The sequence below is a fragment of the Phacochoerus africanus genome, chromosome 2, assembly GCF_016906955.1.
Source record: "Phacochoerus africanus isolate WHEZ1 chromosome 2, ROS_Pafr_v1, whole genome shotgun sequence".
NCBI classification, from domain to species: Eukaryota; Metazoa; Chordata; class Mammalia; order Artiodactyla; family Suidae; genus Phacochoerus; species Phacochoerus africanus.
The window spans coordinates 253,042,549-253,065,051 of NC_062545.1; the positions used below are offsets into that span (position 1 = coordinate 253,042,549).

General features: G+C 45.8%; 1 protein-coding gene across 6 annotated transcripts in view; it reads left to right on the top strand.

The window, feature by feature from the left end:
* The window catches only part of PALM2AKAP2 (PALM2 and AKAP2 fusion), a 366,754-nt gene that overhangs the window by 239,472 nt on the left and 104,779 nt on the right, over positions 1-22,503 (top strand). Inside the window, exon 1 of one of the 6 annotated variants that reach the window (XM_047768127.1) lies at positions 49-217. The exons of 4 other annotated variants lie outside the window; for them this stretch is intronic. The gene's annotated coding sequence lies outside the window, so the exon portion shown is untranslated. Of the gene's footprint in view, positions 1-48; positions 218-22,503 lie in introns of those variants that run through there. One more of the 6 variants, XM_047768126.1, reaches the window with a different exon arrangement.

Below are 22,503 nucleotides of genomic sequence, written 5' to 3' on the forward strand. Positions count from 1 at the left end.
GGGGCGGGGAAGGGGCGGGCTCCGGGAGCCGGCGGGCGGTGCTCCCCTCACTCCAGCACGCCCGGCGGCAGCAGCTCTCCGCAGATGCGCTCGCCCCAGCCCGGGGCTGCCGAACGCCTTTGCGTGGAGTCTCCCGGACGCCCCAGCAAGGAGGCAGCGGCGGCACCGCGCTGGAGCAGAGCCCGAGGACTGTGCTCCCGGGATCCGGCGCTCAGAGGTGGGTGTCCAAGCTGGGGCGCGGGCGGCTCCGGACACCAAGTCCTCGGGGCGCTCTCTTGGTGTTGGGGCCTCGCACACCAGGAAAGGGTGGCCCAGGAGGGATTGGTGATCTGGGAAGCCCTTGGAAGCCTCGTGGACTTTAAAGGGTTTTTATGTCCCTTGCTTAGTGGAGCGTGTGCGAGGGGGTGGCCTGGCTGGAAAGGGCTATGGCCATGTGGCCATGTGGCTTTGAATTCCTAGGTTTGGGGGAGGGCCAGCTTTGGGCTCCTTTAATCAGTATTTGTTCACTTATATATACTTTAAAAAATAAACTTAGGAATATTACCCCCCCCCCCCCGCCCCCCGCAACACACACTCACAGAGCCGGGCTGTTGAGGAAAAGCAGAGAAAATCAAAGGGCTGTAGCCTCCTTTCCAGACCCGGGAGCCGCGGTGGATTGAGCCACCCATTCCAGCTCGAGTTGAAGGCGTGGGTCTTGACTCCTTAGGTGGCAGCGCTGCGGCCGTTTTTTGGAAGTCTAGAGCTTCTGCATGGAGACTGGGACCGAGAAGGGCTGGGTCCCTGACCAGCCCGAGCTCCTTCCGAATGGGATCGGGATGGGGGTGGGGGATGCTGAGGAAGGAGGGAGCAGCCGTTCTGTGCGCGGAAGGAGGGGGATCCGGATCCAAGCTGAGCCTGGAAGTTTGGCCTCAGGCTGAGACCCCACTTCTTTAGGATCTGGTGTTTTATCCCGGATAAAGCCTGAGGGTTTGTCTCTTTGGCCCCTTTGTGGGGACACTGTGAAGAGCCGAAGGGGCGGATCGAGGTGGATGATCGCTGGGCAAACTGTTCCGTAATCGCCAAGGCGGCGCACCTCCCTGGATAGGAGCTAGGAGATACTGGCGGCCCGGAGCAGTTCTAGAGAAACATAGTGAAGAACAGGGGCCTGAATTAAGTTCAGGAGAGCCGGCAGCCTAGTAGTCCGCGGAGGGAGGCGGAACGGACCGGGGAGCCGTGGTGCTGGTGGCGGGTGAGGGCAGAAGGCAAAGCGGCTGTGGGTGGTGGGGAGGGAGGCGGCAGGCCGCGGGCTGGACCCGCGGGAGCTGGACCCACGGGAGCGGAACCCGCTACCTGGTTTCTGAGCTTTCCTGCATGGATGCGAGATGGCCAGCCTTGGGGATCTCTCCTCAGTCCGCAAAAAGAGGGCGCCTGGGAGGAAAGTGACTCGTTTACAGAGATGTTGGATTATTTCCCCAGACCCAGTAAAGCCAGTTTCCCGCGTGGGTCAATAGTGGTTTGGCTTCGATGGGCTGTGTGGTCAGACGTTGCCAAATTTGCACTCTTCCCTGTAGCAGTTAAGTGCTGCACCATTAATTTGGGCGAACCTCCACCCCCCCCCCCAAAGTATTTGTCTTCGAAAAGACTTCCCTGTCTCCTCCCCCCGCCCGGGGTCTCTGTCTCTCCTATAGATCTCTCTATAGTATATCTCTGAGTCTGCAAACAGCTTCTCAGAGGAAGCTCCCTTCCATCTTATCAGGGGCAGAAATTAGTACAAACCCATCGCTCACCTTTGTCATTCCCCCCCCCCCCCCCCGGGATTTGTTTCCTTGGCTTTGTTCTAACTGAAGAGAGGTCATTTAAGCATCACACTTTTCTTCCTGGAAATGGTCCCAATTTAACTAAACACTCTCCTTCTGGCAGCCTCCTCCACTTTGATCAATAAAATTTCAGAGTGGCATGTCTAGAAATGAGGCATATTTAGTAAGGAGTTTACTAGGTTTCTTTAAATAAAGCCTTTTAAGAATTAAAACTTGCCCTCGAGCATCTTCTAAACAGTTACCCATCCAGCTCTCTCCTCAGTTTTGCCATAGGCTCTTTGCTTAAAGGGCATCTTCTCCTTTGAGTGGGCACATCGTGGGCCCTGCAGTCATTCTGAGCTTCACCAATAAAATTAGTCATGAGCCAGGAAAAATGAAAGTAATACTACTTAGGTCTCCAGATCCCTTAGCTAACAGAGTGTTCAGTTAAGTATCGAGATGTTTCTCTGGCAATGGAGAGAGACATCTCTGGGATGCTGAGATGCTAGTGTGAGGCGGATGGCTGGGCTTTGAGATGGGACAAACATTTTGAAATACCCATTATCTCATAGTTCTGGCATGACAGTTGGACAGCTTCCTGCCTGCAGAGTTCAGGGTAGTGTTGTCAGAATTTATTTCACTTTCATAAGTGGCTCCTTCTGACTCACTAACCTCAGGATTTCTGGCTAATAAAGTGAAGCAGGTTGTCTGAGTTATCAAGTGAGGGGAAAATGACCCACTGGTTATTTGATTTCTAAACATTTTGGTATTTTAATATAAAAATTACATTTTCAATGTTACTTTTAAAAAGTGCTAACACCCCAGACTTTCTAATTAATTAGTATAATTATTTTCTAGATTCTACTGTCTTTATAGATTTGGTGGACTTTTAAAACACCCATGTCCCAGATTTCTATCAGGGTTGTCATCACTTATAAGTCTTACTTATCACAGTAATGACAAATGTTTCAAAGAAAGATGAAATTGAAGTTGGATAGAGGTCGTGTTGAGGGATTTTAATGATTAAAACAGGAGCATGCTGAAAATTGACTTCTGAAAACAAAGGGAATGATGTCAATTCCATTTTTACTTTTGTACATTTCTCAACATTGGCATGATCTCTTTTGAATTAGCCCCTGGAATGGCTGTCCTTTGATGTGGAGAAACGTGGCAGTCACCACTTCACCACTTGCTTTGATTATTGGTCACAGGTCCTGTGCAAACCTTAGGAAATTTCAAATAATTGATTGATGTACTTACTGGGTTCAACAATTTTTATGTTTCCTAGAAAATTGTATCTTTTTTTTTTTTTTAGCTTGATATCCAGAGGCAGATTTTCTGTGACACTAAAAAAGCTTAGGGTTCGGGGCCCTGCACTAGCACTGGCCTCATCCAGAAGCATTTTGGGTAGCTTGAGTCTGAGGGGAGGCAGTATTTCCATGCTCGTCATGGGAGACAGACAGGGATGGAGGGAGAGAAAGAGGGAGGGAGAGAGAGAGGGGAGGAGGGAAGGAGAGGGAGAGAGAGGGAGAGAGGGAGGCCTTTGTTAGAGAATCACCTTCTAAGAATGTATAAGACTACTGTTAAGTTTTGGACTTATGCCCTTCAAATACATTTTCCAGGAATGTATTATTATAGAAAAGTTGAAATGTCTCTATTTCATCAGGAAAATCCACTATAGGTCCCCCCCTCCCCACTTTCTGAAAATTCACATTACTGCCCCTTAGCTTTTACGAAAGACCTATATTTCACTGTTTCACTAGCGTTTATGAAAGACCTATATTATTTTGGTTAAAAGACTTTTATGAAAAAGCCATTACCATGCTAATGGTAAAAGCAAAGTGCTGGTTATAAGAGGAAGTAGGGGGATAGCTTTGCTTTGTGCCATTTCCCTTGCCAAAGGTTTCATAGGCATGGTCTTTCGGGTAGGGAGGCAAACCTGTATTTTGCTCAAAAAGAAAGAGTTTGCTTGTGTGATTTAAGTAGGATTCCATTAATTAGGATACTTACGGAATGAGAGGCTCTAATATAGTAACGGAAGGTTACACCAAAGTCTTAAAAATTGTTTCCCCTGTTGTTGATGAAGATGTCTCTCGGATGTCACAAATGATTGCCCTGCCTTGACCGCTTCTTGCCTTAGTGAATTTCCTCTGGTGACTATACTGTTGTCCTTCCACTGACAGCTGAGGATTTTGGAGTCTCAGTGTGATGTTAGCATAGTTAGCATTATGATTGATAAGAGTGTAGACCTGTAATTGTAGAACTCAGTCCAGGACAGACTCTGGAGGTTGGCTTTTTTTTTTTTGTCTTTTGTCTTTTTTGTTGTTGTTGTTGTTGCTATTTCTTGGGCCGCTCCCGCGGCACATGGAGGCTCCCAGGCTAGGGGTTGAATCGGAGCTATAGCCACCAGCCTACGCCAGAGCCACAGCAACTCGGGATCCGAGCCGCGTCTGCAACCTACACCACAGCTCACGGCAACGCCGGATCGTTAACCCACTGAGCAAGGGCAGGGACCGAACCCGCAACCTCATGGTTCCTAGTCGGATTCGCTAACCACTGTGCCACGACGGGAACTCCTGGAGGTTGGCTTTTGAGAACACTAAAATCCCGATACAAATGTCATTTCTTTTCTTTGCCCCAGTCTCTGAAAGTTGAGTGCCAGAAAAATGAGTTAATCCAGACCTTTCCTTCTTCCTACAGGAAAAGAGGGTGCACTTCTCTAGGGTTCCGCAAGGGTTTTTCTTTTTTTCTTTCTTTCAAAGTGAATTCGGAGACTGCAGAGGCGTGGAAGAGGACAGACAGTATGGGTGGAGGGACTGAGGGCATCTGAGGGCCCATAGACCTCTTTTTCCCTTTGGTACTTCTCCTTCAAATCCAGGAGCACCAATGCTACCAGGCCATGAGGGGGACAGATTTGAGGAGGATCAAGGGACCAGGAACTGACATTTGTTCCCATCTTGGTGGGAGTCTCAGAATGACCGCATGGCTCATGCAACTGGAGAAGATGCTCTTTGGAGGTAGAATGCTGCAGGTGGCCTCATCCGGGCAGAGAATGGGGATGGGGATGAAATGATGCAGCTTCCCGCAAGTGGGTATAAGGAGTTGGGCTTATTTGTTTGTCTCGGGGGATTCATGTCCAAGTTGGGGAGTCGTGGTGCCAGGGAAGGGGTGAGAGCTGTGGAACTTGGTGGCGATGTCACTGCCCTTTGAGCCCCCTTTTTCTTAGGTCTGGGCAGGGACTTTGTGGTTGGTTTGATGCTTATTGGAGCAGATGGGGTGAGCAGAGCCAAATATGCAGATACGATTAAACCCCAGTTATCCAAAGCTATAATAGGGCCTAAACTCATTAATGCCTTGGCCAGGTTTTCTGTAAGATCTAGAGTATGTGGTATAAACTGAGTCTCACTTCCCTCATCTGTAAAAAAGAGGATACCAAAACGTGCCTACTGTAAAACGTGGGTTAAATTAGTTGTATGTGGAAGCACCTTGCCTGCGTGTTCCTCCCAAACTTATTTAAACGTTTCCTTAAATTAACCAAAGTCATCTTTCATCTTTATGGCACCTGCAAATAAGTAAACAGTTTTTATTTTATTCTGTTTTATTTATTTTATTTTTCTTTTTATGGCTGCACCTGTGGCGTATGGAAGTTCCTAGGCTAGGGGTGGAATCGGAGCTGCAGCTGCTCTGCTGCAGACACAGCAACACAGGATCTGAGCTGCATCTGTAACCTATGCTTGCAGCAATGCCTGATCCTTAACCCACTGAGCGAGGCCAGGAATCAAACCTGCATCTATGTTGGGTTCTTAACCTGCTGAGCCACAATGGGAGCTCCAGTTTTTAAAGTTAATTTAAAAAATTCCAGCAATTGCGTAGCAGATCAATTGTTCACCCTTTACACTGCTCAGATCCAGAAGCTTTGGGCATGGAGGTTCTCCAGGTCTGACCTCCACGCCCACCCCACAGCCCCCTCCTTTTAACTTGGGGCATCTGACTGGCATCCTTCTCTTCCTCTTCCCCCCAGAGCACTTGCTGTATTGTATTGAGGCTTTTTCTTGTCTTTACTTGCTCCCTCGTGATGCTTTGAGTGGGTCAGAAATTACTTCTCAGCACTATTGATAGTAGCCAAGGTATGGAAACAACTGAAATGTCCATCAGCAGATGAATGGAGAAAGAAGACATGGTGTGAATATATTTATACATGCAATGGAATAGTACTCAGCCATAAAAAAGAATGGAATGATGCCATTTGCAGCAACATGGATATAATTAGAGATTATTATACTAAGTGAAGTCAGTCAGAAAGAGAAAGACAAATACCATATGATATCACTTATATATAGGCTCTAAAATATGACTCAAGAGTTCTCTTATGGCACAGCTGGTAAAGGATCTGGTGTTGTCGCTTCCGTGGCTTGTTTTGCTGCTGTGGTGTGTGTTCGATCCTTGGATTGAACTTCCATATGCTGAGAACTTCCACATGCTGTGGGGCCATCCAAAAAAAAAAAAGGTGTCATAAATGAACTTATTCAGGAAACAGACTCATGGACATTGGGAACAGATTTGTGGTTAACAAGGAGGAGGGAGTTGGAGATGGATGGAATGGGAGGTTGGGATTAGCGGGTGAAAGATATTATATATACAATGGATAAACAATAAGGTCCATCCTGCTGTGTTATAGCACAGGGAACTATATGCAATATTCTCTGAAAAACCATCATGGAAAAGAATATTTTTATTTATTTATTTATTTGTTGGTCTTTTTAAGGCCGTAACCGAGCCCAGGCTAGGGGTCAAATCAGAGCTGTAGCTGCCTGCCTATGCCACAGCCATAGCACAGCATCTGAGACCTCATCCCAGCTCAGTGGCAATGCCCGAGCCTTAACCCACTGAGCAAGGCCAGGGATCACGCATCCTCGGAGTTAGTAGTTAGGTTCATTAACCACTGAGCCACGACAGGAACTCCAAAAAGAGTATTTTTCTAAAAAAGAATGTGTATATTTATGTATAACTGCATCCATCACTCTGCTGTGTGGCACAAATTAAAAAACAGGGTGAATCAATTATACTTAGATTTAAAAAAAAGGAAATTGCTTCTCTCTGGAAATACGGACTCAGGTTTTCAGGACCCTGATCCTGGGTGTCACTGAAGGAGACTTTAGGACCTATTGCAAGATTCTTTGCCAGCTCGTATGAATTGACTGGATGCTTATGCAGCACCAGGGTGAGGTGGACACACCGGAAACATTATTGTGAGTTAATTGTAAAGTGTCCCCATGATTCTCTTAAACAAACACGTAGGAGAGGTAACCTCCACTCTTGGTCCAAGCCTTTCTACCACGTGTCTGGTGCCAGCCAGACTGGTTGGGGGGGGCGGGGGGCTGGCAGGAGGCTGGACTAGGCTGAGACTCTACATTTAAGGAAGTAAGTCTGTTAGAAAAAGCCGTTAGGGGAATTTCCCTTGTGGCTCAGTGGGTTAAGGACCTGACCGTTATCTCTGTGAGGATGCGGGTTTGATCCCTGGCCTCGCTCTGTGGATTAAGGATCTGGCATTGGCACAAGCTACAGCATAGGGCACATGTGGCTTGGATCTGGTGTTGCTGTGGTTGTGGCGTAGGCTGGCAGCTGCAGCTCCAATTCGCCCTGGAACTTCCATCTGCCGTGGGTAAGGCCATTAAAAACAAAAAAATAAGCTGTTGGGGATTCACAAACAACACGATTTAAAAAGCAGAACACTGTGGCACCCAAGCCAGTTTGTGATGCCCTTGTGCAGTTTCCTTTGTAGTCACCGTCTGCTGGAGGAAAGTCCCCTTGACATTAGGAATTTGCCTGTTTACTTGGGCAGCATGTCTGGACACAGGAGCCAACGGCCCCAGTGTCCATAGAGGGACAGACAGTGTCCAGATGTCAGCACCCCTCACGTGGGAGGCACCTGGATAGCGCCTTTGAAACTGGTTCTGTTTGTGGATGCCAACACCGGTGATGCTGGCAGTCCCGGGGCTTCGTCACCGGGTCTGTAGATTCTCTAGGAGCGCTCTGCCCTGGGGGGCGCCTCAGCTCCTATCTGCTGTATAGGATTGGTGAGCAATTGAGTCAAGCTGGTCCAGAACTGTTAACCTCTCTTTGAACTATGGAAGGATGTATCTTGGTGTTTGCACCTGCCTGAGCGAGGAAGGCTTGCAAAGGATTATTGCTGCGCAAGGAGAAAGAGTGTGGGTAGAGCAGTTTTTCTGGGGCTGTCAAAGGGGGCTCAACTGGTTCTCCGTGAGCCTGAGAAGACCCTGGGTTGGTGAGGTTTAGAGGAGGATTTTGCCAGTTCTTCCTGGGCTTTCATCTTTTGTTAATAGGAGTGGGTGTGTAGGGCGCTGGCACCTGTTCTGCTCCAAGTTCTGTAAAGAGAGAGAGGTTCCTTGGGTGCCCATGCCCATGACTTTTCCCAGAGTGTCCCCTTGGGGGGCTGGGGCTAGGATGGAGCTGGTGCCTCCTAAGCAGAGACCTGCAGACTGGAAAGCCCCAAACCCCAGTTGGGGGTGGGGAGGGACGCCTACCTGACCATTTTCCCACCCAGCCTTATCCGCTGGCCTTCAGTGCAGCGCCTGAGCCCCACACCTGGGTGAAGGTGGGAAGTACAGGGGCCAAACTACTTCCTGTGGGCAGTTAACCAACTGGCTTTCAGCCCCTCTTTCAGTGCAGCTGACTATCTGGGCTTTGATTCTCATGATGTCATTTGCACAGTGGAATAATGCAGAAACATACTTTATTTTGAGCGGTGTCTCACATACTTTTTTTTTTTCCTATACAGCCTACAGATGGAGAAAGACACCATTGTTTAGTCCTTTCCATGTAGGGGGTTGAAGGAGTGATTTTCCCCAAGAAATACATCTTAGTTAATATTCTAGAAAAACCAAGTACTTCACAACCCTGAATTCAAAAGCTCTCTCTGTTATGTGTGTTATTGTCAAGATCCATGTGCCATGTGCTGTGTGACCCCAGGGCTATATTTAGTTTAGCAAATTAGTATTTCACATTAGAACATTTGCTCCTTGCAAAGGATCGCAGGGATTCTCCCCGGACACACAATTCCAGATGAGTAGAATTGATGCATTTGGGGAGGAATATCTATAAACTGTTTTGGAAATTGAGATCTGGTCCATAGCTCTTGCAATTATTCTCATTTGAGATCCTTTTTCCTTTTGAGAAAAGCTTAGATCTGTGTTAAATGCAGCCCTGAGATGGGCCCAGAGAGTGGGAGGCATTGCTTTTGCATGAAATCACAATGTGTACATTGTTTTTAAATATTCTTTTCATCATATGCTTCATTACCAAAACAATTCACAGCCTCCGAAGGGTGACAGATGTTGTGGTGTAACCAGCCGAGCGAGCGAGAGACAGAGGATAAGATGAGGAGAGAAAAGGGAGGAAATCCCTCCCACTCCAACCACCGCTCAGAATGGAACTGAGTTTTTTCTTCTAGGGAATTCCCTGTAACCCCCAGGGTTTCCTTGCTCTTGAGGTTCCTAGGCAGGGTGCTGGGAGGAGCTACGAGGAAAGGGGGAGGGAATTCACATCCTCTGAGTGCCAGATGCCAAACTGGTTGCTTTATCTCCCATGTCTTGCTTAATCCGTACAATCACCACCCTTTTTCAAATGAGGATGCTGAGGCACTGGGAGGTTGTTATGTAACCAGCCAATTATCCCACAGCTCTTCAAGGTCAGCCAGTTTTCCTCCCCAGCTCCCTCCTGCTCTGAGTGCCCTCTGGGGACCTGCAAGTATTAGTTAGCATCGCTCTGGGGCTTGTCCAAACTTGTGAATCCTGAGCCCCATCCCAGACCTGCTGAATGGAATGTGCATTTGTAACAAAATCCCCCGGGAGGGGGAGGGGATTTGTAGGTACTTTAGGGTGTGAGAAGCTCTGCTATTCTGGACTTGGAGGAGGAAAACTAGTTTAGCCTCAGGACTACAACCTGCAAGCTGACTTGGGAGCTGGGACCCATGCAGCTACAATCTAGCAGGATGCAGCTAAACATCGTAAAATGCATGGGAAGTCCCACCCCTGCAACAAAGAATTATCCTGCCCCAAGGCTCCACGGTGCTGGTGTTGAGAAACCCCCATCTAGTTGTCCACATCCAGAATGCATATCCTGTACGTGTGTTTCTGAGCTTCAAATACATGCGGTTCTCTAGCAAGCATCACTTAAACGAGGTACTACTGATTACGTCTTGTGATGCAAGTGGGATTCCTTTTACTGGGACTTGGAAAGAGTGAAAGAGTGGAACTGCAAGCATGATAGAGTTCCCGTAGGGTTTCGAGAGTGGCTCGGGTATCCAGGACACTGTGGAAATATTTCTGACCTTGTACTGAGTGGCCCCCACTGAGGATCACTCTCCCACCCCACCCCCAGTCTTGCCTGGCAACCACACCTTTTGTTTCTCTGTTTTACTCCCCAAACTTGCCCTAGCCTTTGTCATGTGAGCCCCCAGGCAAGCTGTGTTGGGCCCACTGTGCCACCTGGAGGCTGGAGGAGGAAAGGGAATAAATGCAAGATGGATGAAGGGAGTCAGAGCCTCCTTCCTGCCACCTTGCCTCCTGCCCCTGGGATCTACTCATCTTCCTCTTTTTTCACTCAGCATCTCTAATTACAGAACTTCGCCACCCCCCCCCCATCCCTCTCCCTTCCTCCCTCTCCCTCTTCCAGTCCCTCTCTCTTTTCTGGCCCAGGTCTGCCCTCCATCCCCTCTGCCTCCCTTCCTCCTTTTCTTTCCACCTTCCATTTGTGAGCTGAAAATCCACCTGAATCACCACTGGGAAGTGCAACCAGCATGCCCAATATGTCTCTTTTTAGGACTGCACCCTTGGCCTATCGCAGTTCCCAGGCTGGGAGTCGATCAGAGCTGCAGCTGTCAGCCTACGCCTCAGCTCATGGCAACGCCAGATCCTTAACCCACTAAGTGAGGCCAGGGATCGAACCCACATCCTCACGGATACTAGTTGGTTTCATTATCCTGAGCTATGTGACAGGAACTCCCCACTATATCTTGGGGGGGGGGGGAGTTTTGAATTGGAATTCTATCCAACAAAGAATCCCTGTCATTCATCTCCAGCTTGTGAGTGTCTCCTTCAGAATGGCGACAAACGTCTCTACCTACTTTGTTTGACTCTAATTAAACTTGCTTTTCCTTGAGCTCTAGAATTTGAAAGCAGAGGTCTTCCTGGGTGCTAGTGTGTTTTCCAGCTTTCTTTCCCTCTTGGTGTTATAACAACCATTTTCTTGTACTTGTTCATGAACATTATCCATGAAGTACATTGTTCTCAACAAGTTTTGGAACCAAATGGGATTTATCACCGAGGCCCTCCAAGGAGAAGAAGACCTCTTTGCAACTTCCGTGTACCTTCTTTTTATAATTTCCACGATCCCTTGCACATGAGAAGGGGGGTGGTTGGGAGTGACTGGCAGGCTGTGCAGAACATCCAGCTCCAGCATTTGGACCCGGAGGCCAGGACAGGCGAAGCTGGAGTGCTGGGCTTCTGGCCAGAGTGGAATGACTCTTCTCAGGGCGAGGAAGCCTGTGTTTTTCCAGCAGACCAACTGCTCCGCTCCTGAGGGCTTTACTTTGGGAAATGGGAAGTTATGGGGAATGGTGGAAATCCGAGAACATGAGATCAGTTGTTCTGGAGGATTATCAGTTACGTCACCAAAAAAGGGGAGATTTGACACCTGGTAATCGATTCCTAGTAATTGTTTTGAGAATATAATTGGAAAATCAGTGTGAAACCATTATGTCCTTAACATCAGTCATAAAGGCGTATAGGAGTTCCTGTTGTGGTGCAGTGGAAACGAGTCCAACTAGGAACCATGAGGTTGCGGGTTCCATCCCTGGCCTCCTCGGTTGGTTAAGGATCTGGTGTTGCCATGAGCTGTGGTGTAGGTTGCAGACACGGCTCAGATCTGGCATTGCTGTGGCTGTGGTGTAGGCCGGCAGCTGTAGCTCCGATTAGACCCCTAGCCTGGGAACTTCCATATGCCGCGGGTACAGCCCTGAAAAGTCCAAAAAAAAAGGTGTATGAAGTGTAAATGGGAGGAAGAAAACTGCACAGGCCTTTGTCCCCTGAGGTACCCCTCCTGTCTCCAGCCCACACCTGTAAGTGTATTGTCGCATCTCATGGGCTCCTCAAGGGCGCTCTTGGGCTGATAATATATGCCATCTTTTGCAAGATCCACGAAACTCTTTTCGCCACAAATTATGTCTTTCAAAATTGGCCTGGAAAAAACGCCAGTAGGAATCATTACACAATTGAATACCGCAAATCCTTGGACATATACAAAGTAACAATTACAGGGGCTTTAAGAAGTGTGGCTCCAAACTGAGGGCAGAGTTTATATGGACAGAGGAAGACATAACCCAATGCATGTGCAATGGACTAAAACCTTGAATGTTTAACATGGGCCCATTTTCATCCACAAATTGGGATGAAGCTTCTTTTGTAAGAGCAGATACTCTGAGATTCAAGTGGATTTAAGCTGCCTCTGACAATGAATATTTATTGAAAAGTCAGGCCTTCTTCTAAGTGCCATATATGTATCACCATCTTTAACCCTCATAATATCCTGTTGGGAAGATACCATTATTATAAATTTTGGGTACAGATGAAGAAACTGAGGCACAGTGGTTTAGGACTATAGCACATATCTATAGTTGCACAGCCAGGATTTGAATCTTTATAGTCTGGCTTTTATAGTCTCTTAATCATTACCATCCTTATTCTGCCTTCTTAGTACCTAAGACAAACTAAGCTTGCCCTCTCCTCCTGCTGTGTTGAAGGTATGAATCTCTGTCCATAAGCAAAAGCTTGCCAAAAAAACAAAACAAAAACAAAAAAAGGAAAAATCCCATATTTTATAACTTACATAAATTAACTTAATTTTGTCTCCCAGCCTTCAACCTGTCCAGCTAAAGGAAAATTTTATCTCAGTTATTTTTGGAAAACACTTGCCTTGTGATTGCATTCAAGACCTGAGGTTTTAGACAGTGCTAGGTTCTGAGGAAGGGACCATCCAGGCCCCTGTCTACACCGGTTTTAATTGTGATTTCTGGTCACATGTCTACACCGCTTTTTTTTTTTTTGCCTTTTTTTAGGGCCATACCCGTGGCATATGGAGGTTCCCAGACTAGGGGTTGAATCGGAGCTGTTGCTGCCGGCCTACACCACAGCCACAGCAATGCAGGATCTGAGCTTTGTCTGTGACCTACATCACAGCTCATGGCAATGCTGGTTCCTTGACCCACTGAGTGAGGCCAGGGATCAAACCTGCATCCTCATTGATAATAGTCAGATTCGTTTCCATTGTACCATGACGGGAACTCCTACATTGCTTTTGACCATTTCCACGTGGGCAAGTGTGAGGCTCTTGGCTGGTCCATGCGGGCATGGGATGGAGCCCAGGAATCCTTGGCAAGTCTGGGAACTTGGAACCTGCAGTCTCTCCTCTCTGAAGTCTTGCCAGCTCTTACAGGAGTTTCCAGGGAGCAGAGCAAAACACCTAGATGTGGAGGGAGGAAGGATGCTTCTGGAACGCCTTGTATAATCTTGTCAATGGCTTAGATTTTTACAAAAGCCAGGAAGAACCTTGACTCCTTAACACCAGATCTCTGAAGCAAGCTTTCTCCTGGCTGCCTGCCCAAGGAGGATACAAGTCAAAGGAGAAGACATTTACTACAATTTCAAAAATACTCATGGGAGTTCCCATTGTGGCTCAGGGGTGAAGGACCCAACATTGTTTCTGAGGATGTGGGTTCGATCCCTGGCTTCATTCAATGGGTTAAGGATGCAGCAAGCTGTGGAACTGCTGTATGCTGCAGGTGTGGCCCGTAAAAAGAAAAAAAAATCATGGAGTAGTGTGATGGTTGCCAGGGCTAGGGGTTGGGAGGAATGAGGACTTAATGTTAAATGGCTATAGTTTCAGTTTTGCAAACTGAAAAAAGTTGTTTGGGTAAGTGGTATGATGATAGCATAACAGTGTGAATACACTTAATGCCTCTGAACTGTACCCTAAAAATGGTTAAAATGGTAAATTTTATGTTTGTCTACTTTACCACAATAACACATAATCACCAAAATAGAAATTTTGCTTCATTCGTACCAACTTTGACTTTTATTAAAAATAGTCAAAAAGCATTCCCATTGCGGTTCAGCAGGTGAAGGACCCGACATTGTCTCTGTGAGGATGCGAGTTGGATCCCTTGCTTGCTCAGTGGATTAAGGATCTGACCTTGCTGCAAGCTGGGGCATAGGTCACAGATGCAGCTCAGATCTGGCGATGCTGTGGTGTTGCTACAGCTCCAGTTCAACCCCTGGCCTGGGGAGCTACCATATGTGTGGCCATTAAAACAAAAAAAAAGTCAAAAGATAAATCCACATGATGGAAATACAAAATAAATGCACCATCAAAAAAAAAAAAAAAACCATGCAAAACTTTTTCTTTCTTTTTCCTTTTCCTTTTTCTTTTTTGAGGCCCATACTCGCGGCTTGTAGATGTTCCCAGGCTAGGGGTCTAATCAGAGCTACAGCTGCTGGCCTACACCACAGCCACAGCAACACCAGATCCGAGCCATTTCTGCAATCTACACCACAGCTTACGGCAATGCCGGATCCTTAACCCACTGAGCGAGGCCAGGGATCGAACCTGCAACCTCATGGTTCCTAGTCGGATTCGTTTCCACTGTGCCATGACGGGAACTCTACAAAGCTATCTTTTGAAAGTCAAAGGACAACTGTAGACTTGAATCCTCCAGGGATGGGTGTGCTCACTTCCTTTGAGGGAAAGGCTGGGTCTTATCTGACCTGAGTGCAGCCTTGATCTTGAAGACGTGAGTCCTGAACACCCAGTAGTGAACTGGCTCCGAGAGTGTTTGAGGGTCTACACGGTCCATTCCCCGGAAGAGCCCTCAGCAGGATGGGCCCTCGTGGTTAATGGTGTCCTCACTGGAAGCCACAGGACTGATTGGAAGAGCAGGAAGTGAGTGGACTGTGTTTTCCTGCTGCCTGGCCGCTCACTGGCCCTAGGTTGAGGGCTACTCCATCATTATCACACCTCTGTCATCAGAGGAATCCCAGGTTGTTCCAATTCTCAATATTGTTTCCTCTGTAAGTTAATTAATGCTTGTCCCATGTCCAAGGTGGAAACTACCTCACCCCCTTTATTTTTCCCCCAGTGGCTCCATGATGGGGGAAATGATGGATGCCTGGACGTGTCTTTGGCATTGGGGCACTGGGCCCTCCACAGGGGTAGCCTCTGAAGCAGGAAGAGCTTCCTGCCAAGGCCTCAAAGACACACTTTCTTGGGGTGTGCAGTTTCCATGCACTTCCGCAGCTATCAGAAAGGGCACGTCAGAGTTCCTGTCATGGCGCAGCAGAAACGAATCTAACTAGGAACCATGAGGTTGCGGGTTCGATCCTTGGCCTTGCTCAGTGGGTTAAGGATCTGGTGTTGCCATGAGCTGCGGTATAGGTCGCAGATGTGGCTCAGATCTGGTGTTGCTGTGGCTGTGGTATAGGCCAGCAGCTATAGCTCTGATTCGACCCCTAGCCTAGGAATCTCCATATGCTGTGGGTGCTGCCCTAAAGAAAAAACAAAGCAAAAGACAAAAGAAAGGGCACCTTCCGAGAGTGAGCCATGGGTTTCAAAGCTGTGCAAACACAGTGGGGGCCGCCCTGGATGGCTATTCTCTGCCCCCGAGCTTCCAGGTTACCCCAGCAGGGTGACTTACGGGTGGAGGGCCAGCTCCCTGACACCTATGACAGCAGGGTCCCTCTGCCTGCTGGCCCTGACAAGCATACTGGAGCATTTCTGTGATGGGCTAGCCCTTCTCCTTGTTGGCTTTTTTTTTTTTTTTAAAGAGCTGCACCTGTGGCATATGAAAGTTCCCAGGCTAGGGTTTGAGTCTAGTCTAGCAGCCGGCCTACACCACAGCCACAGCAATTTGGGATCCGAGCCATCTCTGTGACCTGCACCACAGCTCATGGCAACACCGGATCCTTAACCCACTAAGTGAGGCTAGCAATGGAACCCGCATCCTCATGGATCCTAGTCAGGTTCGTTAACCACTGAGCCACAAAGGGAAATCCTGCCCTTTTCTTTTTTCTTTTTTTTTTTTTTTTCATTTTAATTGTGGTAAACTACACATAACGTGAAATTGACCCTCCTGACCATTTTCAGTGGTATTAAGTACATTCATATTGTCGCACATTGGATGAGTGGGACCGTCACCCCCCCTACAAGCACAGAACTTTGCCATCTTGTAAAATGGAAACCCTTTACCCATTAAACACCAACTCCCCATGGACCCCTCCCCTTCTAGCCCCTGGTAACCCCTGTCTTCTTTCTGCCTCTCTCAGTTTGACTTCTCTGGGTAACTCGTCTAAGTGGAATTCTACACTATTTCTCCTTTGCGACTGTCTGTTTCACTTAGCATAACGTCCTCGAGGTTTCCTCCATGTCATAGCAGGTGTTAGAATTTCCGTCCTTTTTAATGGTGGTGAATTATATTCCAGACCAGCCCATGTCATATCTTGTTTATCCGTTCATCCATCAGTGGACACCTGGGCTCCTTCTCCCTTTTGTCTCGCCCCTGTTGTTGAGGGTTGTGATCCACCTGCGAGATCCCCAGGAGATCAAATATTTCCCCCAGTCCCTACTTTCAAGTTCACTTTTCTAGCAAGTGCCAAAGTTCACATACAGGAAAAAGTAAATCACATTGTCAAAGTTGTATGAAATGAGACATCGTCCAGGAGCGTCAGAAGTGGATGTGGATTTGCAGAACACGTGGCTTAGAGTATATGGTGTGGATGCCAGAGGTAGGTAGCCAGAGCCCCGATCTCGGCTTTGTCCCTTTGGGAGAATTATGGAAGCTTTCTAAGCTTTGGGTTTCTCGCCTGTAAAATGGGGATAATAGTACTTTACCTGTAGAATTATTGGGGGGATTATAGGAGAAGACATTGACATAGAGTTTGAGAACCTGGCACGTGGTTAGCATTCAAGGCTAACACAGAGAGGAAGCAATGTATTACCCACTACATGTCAGCCCATTTAGTTATTTTTAATATATTGTTTTTGTTCTCTTAATATGATTCTAAACGTTGGTTTCTGCACTTGCCACAACTTGGCAAGACTTTGTGGTGTCTATTCTGTCTTTCCTCTTCAGTTCTCTTTAAGGTTATGGTAGTTTTAGGAGTTCCGGTTGGGGCTTAGTGGAAACGAACCTGACTAGTATCCATGTGGATGAGGGTTCGATGCCTGGCCCCGCTCAGTGGGTTAAGGATCTGATGTTGCTGTGGCTGTGGTGTAGACTGGCAACTGTAGCTCTGATTCGACCCCTAGCCTCAAACTTCATATGCTGCAAGTACAGACCTAAAAAGCCGGGAAAAAAAAAAAAAGGTGAGGGTTGTTTTAGCAAGTGTAGTAATCGACTTTGGAGATACTCAGCAAGAATAAGCTGTTGTTATCAGATAATTGATAATAAAAGTGGACATGGCCTGGCTTTCTTATCTCTGGGAAGATGCAGAATGAGGAAGGGGATGATTGTTAGTAGCTAACCTTCATCTAACTGGTGAGGGAGTTGGCTTTCTCTAACTCTGGGCTCGTTAGAGAGGGGGAGGCTGGTTCCATCTCTTGATACTGAAGGTCTGATGACATTGCCCAAGGAGATAGTGCTCTCGTGGGTGTTCCTTCAACTCAAGATTTCATATTTAGATTATTTTAATCTCAGATATCGAAATACTCTCTTTCTTTTCCAGTAAGAATCAAGAAAACTTTTAGGAGTTCCCATTGTGGCTCAGGGGAAATGATCCCTGGGCTCGCTCCCTGGGTTAAGGAGTGAGTAGTCACAGATGAGTAGGTCACAGATGTGGCTCAGATCTGTCTGGCATTGCTGTGGCTGTGGCATAGGCTGGCAGCTGCACCTCCGATTCAACCCCTCGCCTGGGAACTTTCATTTTTTTAGGGCAGGTGCAGCCCTAAAAATACAAAAAAAAAAAAAAAATTTCAAAAAATGTTTAAAGTTAAAATGGATGGTTTGGCTGAATGAAATATTTTTCTATTCAAGGGTGCCTCAGGTATTCTAGAATGTAGGTCTAAGACATGTCATCTGGCTGTGACACTTACTCACTCAATTCCTGTTTGTCCGCTTGGGATTTCCTACCCAGGAGTCAGTAAATTGACTTCAAGGCAATTGAATCCATTATTACCTAGGAGAAAAAAAAAACAAAACCCACATCTGGTCTCCCCTTGCCTCAACAATAGATTTCTTTCTTAAAAAAAAAAAAAGGTATTTGAGGGGAGTGGGTGCGAACACAGGAATTTCCTCCTCCACCCTCGTTCTTGCTAAGCTGTAAGCTAATATTGTGAGAGAGAAAAAAATCTCAAGGTCTCAACTTTCCTTGTCATTCCACTTTGCATTTTTGTTTGTTAGTATTTATGAAGGCTTCACCCTCAATGCTGGCTAAAGCTGAATAGTTTGTCCTTCAGTTTGCAGCCTGGGGAGCTTTGCTGAGGTTAACTCTACCCAGGCTCCTTCCACTCTGGAGTTCTTTTTATACCTTCCACGTTATCCTGGTGTTGTCTTTCCATCAGCTTTTCTGATCAAGAATTTGTGTTGGCCACTGGTCAGTCTGCTGGAGTAAGTAAAGGAAGGCTGTGCTGCCTTTAGATGTCTCTGTCTATTTGTCGTTACAAGCAAAAACCCAGCTTGGAGATTTATTTTCTCTAAATTCTCAGACTTTTTACCAAAAATCTCTTGAGAATGGTAAGGCAGCGGGGGTTGAAATACTTTGGTGGCTTTTAGCAAGGGAGGTTTTAGCAAATGAAAGTTTCCCACATTGAGTTTAGAATCGTATTTGTTTATGTTCTCAACTTTTTTTATCTCCCTGTAATACCATAATTTGGAGTATCAGCCCAAGTTGGGGCAGATAGAATTTCATGGAATGTGTAATCCTTTGGGCTCGTATATTTTACTCAAATAAACCTTCATGACAAGTTGGTTAAATAGGACAAAGTCTCCAGCAGATTTTATTTGGCCCATTTTGTTCCTTTCCTGTTTTCCTGATCAGACTTCTGTCCTACCACCTTTAAAAGGGGGTGGCTAAGTGGCATGAACAAAAGGGGTTTGGGTGATGGTGTAGTTACTGATATATATATTCCCTATATATATATAATATGTAATACATAATATATAATAGCCCGTATATATTATATATAATATTATATAATATATAATAGCCCACATACATAATATATATTACATATTACATAATAGCCCATATATAATATATAATAGCCCATATATGTATTATACATTATGTAATATTTAATAGCCCATATATATATTATACATTATGTAATATATAATAGCCCATATATAATATATAATAGCCCATATATATATACACAATATTATATATTATATAATATATAGTAGCCTATCTATCTATCTATCTATATATATATATAGGATATTGTGGGCCTGTTAACATAACACCCCCAATAATGAAGTGATATGGGAACCTGTGTTTCAGTGGTGGCTCTAGGGGGTGGTTCTCCAGTGGGTGAGACTAACTCCTTTCTTGGTGGCCTCACTTCTGGCTTCCAGAAATAATGAGCCCGTGGTTGGCAGAGTGAAGGGCCGTCCATCAAAAAGGGATCTCCCAGTTCGGATGTGAGACCAGAGTGTAGGGCAGAAGTTGACATTTTTCCAGTGTCAGCTTGATCTAATTTCTAAAATGTTACCTTTTCTAAAGTCACAGACTAATCCACAGACTCATCGGATCAAAGGTTACAGTCTCTAAGAGGGCGAGGCTGTAGCGGAAGAGCCCCACTGTGGGCGTGGGGAGTTCAGAGCAACCCGGTCAAGTTCGTTTTGTAAACTGCAAAATGGGGCTAATAATACCCACGATTAGTGGCTGCAGTCAAGGATTAAGTGCAGTAGCCAATCCAAAGTGGCCGGCATGTTTTCAGTAATGTAGTTTTTAATAAATGTAAATTTCCCTCCCTTGACCTTTTAGGATCAAGTAAGCTGCCATGTGAAAGTGTTTTGAAAACTACAGCTATCCATTATTATTTGTGTTGGCCTCTTAGTTGACTTCAAGACATTTGTTTGTCCCAGGAATAGAGGAAAACTCTCCTTTGATCATGAGACAGGTACATTCTTGGCAGAAGTCCATTGCCCATCTTTCTTGTGGCTTATTAATGTGGTCCATGGAAACTCTTCTCCATTCTTCCTTATTTTTGATGCCACAGAACCTTCACTTGTTTTCATCAGCTGTGTTCTTTCTTGGGTTATAAGTTACCAGAAGATCTTGTGGGTGGGTTTTTGTTGGCTCTAAGATTAAATGAAATGTGCATTTTCTTCTTTTTTTTGGTCTTTTGTCTTTTTAGGGCATATGGAGGTTCCCAGGCTAGGGGTCTAATTGGAGCTATTGCTGCCAGCCTTCACCATAGCCACAGCAATGTGGGATCTGAGCCGCATCTTTGGCCTACACCACAGCCCATGGCAATGCGCTGGATCCTTTACCCACTGAGCGAGGCCAGGAATCAAACCCACATCCTCATCGATGTCAGTCAGGTTCATTAACCACTGAGCCACGAAGGGAACTCTGATGCGTGCGTTTTCTAACTGACTTAATTCTACAGCCTTAGGATGACTGGGAGGCACTAAGGAAATGACAGCTTCCAAATAGTCTACTGGCTTCATAGAACCTGTGTCTTTGGGGAGACAGGTAAAGCAGCGATGTAGCTGCAGTGTAGTGACCCCCAGTGGTCCTTACTTACCCTCACCAGTACCACCTGGTCTGATTTATCAGGAGTGATGCGAACATGATTCAGAGATGGCTTTATAAGAATTTTTATTCCAGTTGAATCATCATCTGGTGGCGATTTCCATTTTTCTGATGTCATCTAACTAGACCAAGGATGCCCAACCTCGTTTGTCCTGACTCACCAGGGGGGAAGCTGCTTGGTCATAACTGGGGAGGAAAAGGGTTGGCAGGCCCTCCCACCTGATGGGGATCCTGGCACATTCCAGGCATGTAATCATGACTCCCAGCAAAGCCCTGCTAAAACCTTGTACACAACTTATTGCGGAAACTTTCACCCGCTTTAATAGATTCATCTTCCCCTGAGAGGAGGCTGAGCTGACCTCACCCATTTCCATTTTGCACACCAAGAAACCGAGTCTCAGAAGAGCTAAGTGAATGGCTTAGGGTCTCACACTTGGATCTTGTAAAAATTCCAGATGGATACAGACCACCAAAATTAGAGGAGAAGGGAAAGTCTAGAAACTTCCAACTTTTCTGCATTGGTTGAACAGCCTCCAAAGAATGATGATAATTGTTTAAATAAATCATTTAAAAAAACTAAGCATTTATTATATTTGCGATTATTATCCATAGTTAAGAAAATTTTAAAAAAGACCTGATCCATCCTTTAGTTCATTCCTCTCATTTTTACAGATCATAAGACAAGTGCCATTAAGTGCCCTGGTCAAGGTGATACATAAACTGGCTAGTGGTATAAAATATATTTCAAAACCTAATGACTAAATATGATTATTTCATCTCTGCATTCTATTAAATAACATGTTTAGCAACTCAAACTAACCCAGGTGACTCCAGGTTGTGCTGTTAAAAGGAAGGCTCCTGACCCTTGGCTTTGGGTCCAAGAAACCCAGGATGGGATCACAGTGCTTCTTGGTGCCTCTGCAACCTTGGGGTACATGATTCTTCTTCCTTTTGTCTGTTTCTTCATCTACAATAGGAATAATAACTCCCATCTTGCCAGGTTAGAATCAGAAATGAGAGCTAATGAGTTGGGTCGAATCCATCTGAAATTGCCATTTTTTGTAGGTAAAAATGGTCAAGTATTGGGAATGTCACATAGTAAAAGACTCTGATCAGTCCTCAGTATATAGTAACTCTTTGGGTTGTAATAGGGGAAAAATATAATTTTTGTGGATATTATAGTGTGGTCCTAAATGTCTGTTTTCTTCTCTCAAGGAAATGAGGAAGATGAAGATGGCGTTGCATTTGCTTAAATTTTACGGGTGCTCTCTGACTTGGGAAAGCCTTGTTTTTTGAGCATCCATCCCTGCCCCCCTCCTTGGCCCTTCAGAGCCTGTTCCCGCTATTGCCATCTTCAATAGTTCATGGCTTAGTTAACTCTTTCACTGGTCCTGGGCGTGGGTCCTCTGTAACCCCTCCGTCTGGTTTTTTTTTCACTGAAGATCAGTTATTTTTAAGTGAGAAACTTTTCTGTGTAGTAACTGCCTGGTGTCACAGATGCATAGAAAATGGGTAGACGTTCAGGATTTTTAGTGCTATTATAGTTTCTTATTGGATAAATTTTGGTTGAAACTCTAGAATTCACTTAGACTCAAAAGCAGTGTTAGTGGGTGATGAGAACTTGGGTATGATTTTGGGGAACACCTGTGTTCTGGACATCACCACATTCTGAACCAAATGTGTTGCCTTAGGCTTTGTATGACTCGTGTATAAAAATACAAGATCTAAAGGATCATTCTGAAAGTAAAATATTTGGTTGTTTGTGATTTTTTTTCTTAGCATTATGTATTTATAGATAGTGCAGACAATGTTAGGGAAATACTGAAGTGTGATTCCCATTATTTCATATTATTAACTCATTCTATTGGATTTTCCAATTTTTTCTTTTTAGAAATTTTCTC